This window comes from Triticum dicoccoides, chromosome 3B (assembly GCF_002162155.2).
Source record: "Triticum dicoccoides isolate Atlit2015 ecotype Zavitan chromosome 3B, WEW_v2.0, whole genome shotgun sequence".
NCBI lineage: Eukaryota > Viridiplantae > Streptophyta > Magnoliopsida > Poales > Poaceae > Triticum > Triticum dicoccoides.
In genome coordinates this window covers 430,236,427-430,242,702 of record NC_041385.1, presented here as the reverse complement: position 1 = coordinate 430,242,702, position 6,276 = coordinate 430,236,427, and positions in this window count along the sequence as shown.

Genomic DNA, 6,276 nt, shown 5'->3' with positions numbered 1-6,276 from the left:
GCAAGGGCACACAGAGTGCCCAAGTCCTTCTGTCCCAAATCCCACCAAAGCAACTAATGTTAGGGAGGAAAATGGGAGGAAGAACAAGAAGGAGAACACCAAGAACTCCAAGATCTAGATCCAAGGGGTTCCCCTAACATAGAGGAGAAAGTGCTTGGTGGAAATGTGGATCTAGATATCATCTCTCCTTTCCCCCCGAAAACAAGCAAGAATCCATGGAGGGATTGAGAGATAGCAAGCTCGAAGAAGGTCAACAATGGGGGAAGAACACGAGCTCAAAGGATAAGATTCATTGGGGAAGAAGACCCCCTTTTATAGGTGGGGAAAAATCCAACCGTTATGCTCACAGCCGGCACACAGCAGTACTACCGCTAGGGGTAGCGGTACTACATCAAAGGGTAGCGGTACAACTGCTTGCGAGCGGTACTAAAAAAATACATCCGTGCCTACCACCGCTGGACTTGTAACGACTTTTTAGTTCGGAGCGGAAGTAGCCGCGGTAGTACCGCTGCCAAGAGCGGTAGTAAAAAAATACATCCCCTCCAAGCGGTAGTACCGCTCCCACGAGCGGTAGTACAACTGCAACTTTTATAAGGACACCAAAACTGACACAACTTCTGCAAACGTACTCTGAAGTCAATGAAACCAAGTTTGTTGGAAAGCTAGCGACAAGGGCTAACACAATCTTGTTAGAACTAACAGTAATAAGGAAAATTAAAAAGTCCCATGAGAAAATTGTGAGAACCCTTCCTTGAATAAGGTAAAACCTCCAATACCAAAAATGCAAAAGAAGAAGTATATGAAGTCCGTCATGAAGATAACCACAAGCTCTAAAACCTCAAAACAAAATACAAATAAGAATCAAGAAAGATGATGCAATGATGCAATGGTTTGAGCTCTCGATGAACGATACGATCAAGCTACTCACTTGAGAGCCCCCCTTGATAGTACGGCTATCGATCCTATAACCCGATCTCCAAACTACCAACATGAGACCGGAAAAATAGAAAAACTATCAAGGGCAAAACTTTTCCTTGCTCATGATCCACTTGAGCTATGACGATCTTGTCCTCCTCAAGATGGACCACCTTTCTTGATTGCATTGGGTCGATGAAGACTAGATGATTGCTCCCCATACTCCACTATGGGTGAGCCACTCTTAGGAACATCTTCACAAGTCCATTGACACCACAATGGACGGCAAGCTTCAAGCACTTGATCTCTTCGGGATGTTTCGCTTGAACTTGCACACGACAATCTTGATGACGATCACCACTTGATGTCATCCCCTCCATGGGTTGACTGATATCTTCCTTTTGACGCAAGACCATGAACATGTACCATACCATGAGATCACTTGATCCCTCTCGATACATCTTCTATGCTTTGTGAGTTGATAAACTTGATTCACTCTTGACTTAGTCTTGATCAACCTGGAATCTTTCCAACTCTCTTCATTTGGATGATGTCTTGAAGGTAAACATGAATGATCACACAATCTTCTTCTTCAAGACATGCTTGCAATAAGCTCAACACTCACATGACCAATCTTTGGATAATTCCTCAATAGCGCCTTGGTCAACTCATAAACTCCTTGAAACCAACACATGGACTTCAACAAAAGCCTATGGACAAATCCTTCAAATATAACTGTAACATCCCAAATTTTCAATTTGGAATGTTATACATAGATCATCATTGCATATCATATTTTATTGCATTTTGGGTTTGATCCTAGAAATTTTAAGCAACTCAAGGACCCACGGAGAGAGTTGGAAATTTCATAAATTTCATATTTGAGTTTTCTCAAATTTTTGAAATAGGATCATTTGATTTTATTTATTTTATCTTCAATTATTTCAATTCCACAAAGATGAGAGAGGGAATAAAATGACTTTCCCAATATATAGAAATATTGAGGATTTAATAAAAAATCAAATAAGTTTTATTTTTGATTTTTATTGCTATTTTATTTGAATTTAGGAAAAATGTGTGTTTTTCAAAATTGCATTTAGGCCTCAAATAAATGTTCATCTTCTCCGGCTTAATTTTAGAAGTCGGGGAAAATTTATTTTGGGATTTTTGGAGTCCGTTTAGTATTTTTTTTCATTTGATTTTCTGCGCGAAATTATTATTTTTTTTTAAGTCCGAACCGACCTTGGGGCGTAACCGGCCAGGACTCTGCCTAGCCGGGGTCTTTATAAAGCGCCCCGGGCCGCCGCCCCAGCCCAGCCGCCACCCGCGCCCGCGCCCCCAAAACCCTAACCCTAGCGAGCCGCCGCCGCCGCCAGTCGCCCCGTGTCGCCGTCGCCGGAGCTGCCGCCGCCGGACCCCGCCACCAAGGTTGACCCCGCCGCCGCCGTTTTTTTTTTGAGAAAAACTATTTGGTTTTTCCGTCGGTTTTTCGTCGGTTTTTTTAGATCCGTTTTTTTATTAGATCGGTTTTTTTTGGTTTAGGTTAATTAGCGAGCGTTCGCTCATTCGTTCGTTTTAACGAACGCATTCATCGTTTAGATCCAGATAACGAACGTTCATTCGTTAATCTGTTCGTCATTTTTCTTTTTCTCGGATTTATTCCGCGATTTTTCTGATCGCGATTTCTAATCCGATTTTCGTTTTAGTATAACTTTTCGCTCGTTTATCAGAATCAGGCGATTCAAGCGCCTAGAGTTTCGTCTCGAAACCCTCTTTCCGAATAATCTACTCAAACAAGTTTTTATTTTTGTAAAATTTGACTTAGGTTCAGATTAGTAAATGAAGCTTGTTTCTTTCGCCGTTTGACTTTCGTTGTTTCTTTTGATTTGATTCTTTTGCCAACCGGAGTTCTTAAGTTGAACTTTCTGGTTAGATCTCTTATTTGAGTTTTACCTGTGCATTACATGAGTACTTATTGTATGCTTGTTTGTTTGCTTGCGATAGAGTACCCGGATTGCGCCGCTTGCTACTTCGAATCCCTAGGTTTCACGGATCATCAGCAAGGCAAGTAACACTTTGATCATACCTTTTTACTACCTAGTTTTTATGCATTAGATCAATCCTCAAACAATTGCATGATTAGGATCTGATTAATATGTGGGTTTTGGAAAGTAGATGAGGTAGTACCTATTACCTGTTTTATTATCAAATCCTTGGGAGTTACTTCTACGTTTGCTAATCATGCCATGCTATGCTAGTAGACATGGATTGGGTGAGTGAATATCCATGACAGATGTGAGATTGTTAATTAATGGTTTATTTAAGGTGGCAACTTTAATACACATCTGGGTGGATTGACGTACCTCGGTATTCCAGGATTGCCTGTTTGTTTTTTGACCGCCACCCGGGCTCAAAGGGATCATAAGATTATTCATGCTAGAAACTTCCGTGTGCAGCCATATGCTATTATGGGCTCTAGCATAGTTGATTAAGTCGTGCGAACTCTTACAGTGGTAGACTAGCAGATGTAGGGGAAAGTAGGTGTACAGGTCTACCCATCGTAAGGTGCTAGTGCTTCTGAAAGACTATGTCTCGTTCATCCGTTTCTCAAACACCATGAAGTGCGAGAAAACCAACGGAGGAGATCGAGTCGTATGGGGAAAAGTGTGCAAACCTCTGCAGAGTGTATAAACTAATCATGATTAGCCGTGTCCCCAGTTATGGACGTTTTGAGTATCTAGTACTTGGATTATCATGTGAATCTCATCATATTACTCTAATTAATATTGTTGGGTTTTTTAATGATGATGCTTAATTGGGATTGAAAATGTTGTCAACCACTCTCAATGTTTAACAACGAGCATGATAGTTAAATAAAATTTATTCCTTTGTAGTAGGGAAAAACTGGCTTTATGCAAAAACTGTAACCATAGAGCTTTCCACCAGCCATATATGCATGTAGTATAGCATTATTCTTTCATTACTCTCTATGTGTTACATTGCCAACATATTCCATGTGCTGACCCGTTTTCGGGCTGCAATGTTAATGTTGCGGACTTTTCAAACGACGAGTAAGATGCCTTAGAATCGTGGTCCTATACTCAGTGATGCCGTTGGAGTTGATGGACTCACTTATCTTCCAAGCCTTCCGCTGTTATCGTTGTTAGATGGCCTTAAGCCATATTTATTGTAATGAGTTCTCTTTCGAGACATACGATGTAATAAGTGTGTGATTGCCACTCTATTATAAATCCTTCAAGTACTGTGCGTGTCAGCATTACTTACCCAGGGATGACACTGATGCACAGAGATCAAACTGTTTGAGGTCTGGTCGCTACAAGATGGTATCAGAGCACATGCTGACTGTAGGACACGACCACTAAGCTAAAGCCCTAGATCACCACTCTCTCTTCTCATTCTAACTCCTCATCTTTTCTACTCTTTTAGGATGGCGGATGCAAGAAGCAAGTTCACGCAACCGGATGAAGATACACCCTTTGGACGACACCTGAAGGAAGTCACTAGATACCTGAACATCGGAGTACCAAGCTTCACCGGGACCTACAACACCACTTTACCTGAAGAAGAGCGTTGGATGATTCAAGTACAAGTTCCAGGAAGAACGTTCATGCCCGTCACTAAGCCCATAGAGTTTTCCTTTGATGCACCAACCTGGAGTCTAGGAAAGAGCATGGCAGCCCACATCACCATGGGACGTATTGGAGAAGTTTACCACAAGGAGCTTAAGGATACTATCTACCAGATTTGTGGGTGCCGAGATGAGCAATGGGAGATGATCAGCACCAGGAAGGATAGATCAATTGCAGCATTCATCCAGGAGTTAAACCAGCACATTCGACGCCAGAAGAACCAGATGTGCGCAGGCATGATAGATCTGAAGAAGGCCATGACCAAGATGACGGAACTGGAGGAAGAACTCAAGTCAAGCGCGATGGATATGAGGAGGAAATAGCAACACTAGTGGAGAAGAGCGATGATTTGAAGAAGAGGCTGAAAGTATTTATGGGATTCCCCGCGATAGAAGGAGAAGATGAAGATTTCACATGTATAGAGAACTACATCATCATCGACGACACCGACTCGGACCCAAACGATAGCGATGATGACTATGTTGACGAAGCTGGAGCAGATATCATGGAGTCTTCATCGAAGTAGTTTTTCTAGTAGACTACCATAACAGTAGTAGTATTTCCTCCATGTATCTAGTATAGTCCGAGCACTTTTGTAACGTTAGATAGACCGTTGTATGTCCTTGTTTGAATTGATTGGAGTGTTTGATTTGACATTTGTCTCATGTGTATATGGGTAGTGTTTTCCCTCTAGACCTCATTCTATTCTGTATTCTCATCTTTTCTAAACCCTCAGATGCCTCTGAGACGTGACAACGGATTTGCTTTCCCTCCAGAGCTCACTCAGTTGATCCAGCAGCAGAATGCCTTGATGCAGTTGTTAGTCTAGAATCAGAATCGGGGGAACAACAACAATAACAACCCACCACCACCTGTTGACCACTTAACCCGTTTTCTTAGGCTGAATCCGCCGGTGTTCTCTAGTAGCATCGAGCCAATTGTTGCAGATGATTGGCTTCGCAAGACAGCCAGGGAGTTGACCACTACAGGATGCACAGATGCGGAGAAGGTGCGATTTGCCGCACATCAGCTTGATGGACCCACAACATCATGGTGGGAGAATTTCACAGCCACTTATCCAGTAGACACTGTCACATGGGATCAGTTCCAGCAGGCTTTCCGTACTGCCCATGTTTCAGCAGGAGCAATGGCCATGAAGAAGCGTGAGTTTCGCAACTTGCACCAAGGAGGAAGGACAGTTGGCCAATATGTGGATGACTTCAGCAAGTTAGCACGTTATGCCCCAGATGACGTTGCTACGGATGCAGCTAAGCAAGAGAAGTTTCTGGAAGGACTGAATCATGAGCTGAGCATGCAGTTGATGGTAGCAAGTTTCAACAACTACCAGGAGTTGGTAGATCGTGCTCTTATGATTGAAGGGAAGCAGCAGCAGATTGAGAACCGCAAGAGGAAGTATGGACAAGGGAAGTACAATTCTGGAGCTCATCAGAAGCCACGTTTTACCCTGAAGTCGGGAGGACAATTTCAGCATACCCATGGAGGAGGTAGTTCGCATAATCACAATGGTCCCAAAAATGGTAATGGGAATGGAGGAAGCAACGGCCAGAACCGTACCAACCCATCAACCCCAGCCAAGAAAGATTTGAGCCAAGTCACTTGCTTTAAATGTCAGAAGACCAGACATTACGCCAATGAATGTCCCGAAGGCCAGAACGGAAATGGCAATGGAAGCTCTGGGAAGAAGCCGAAC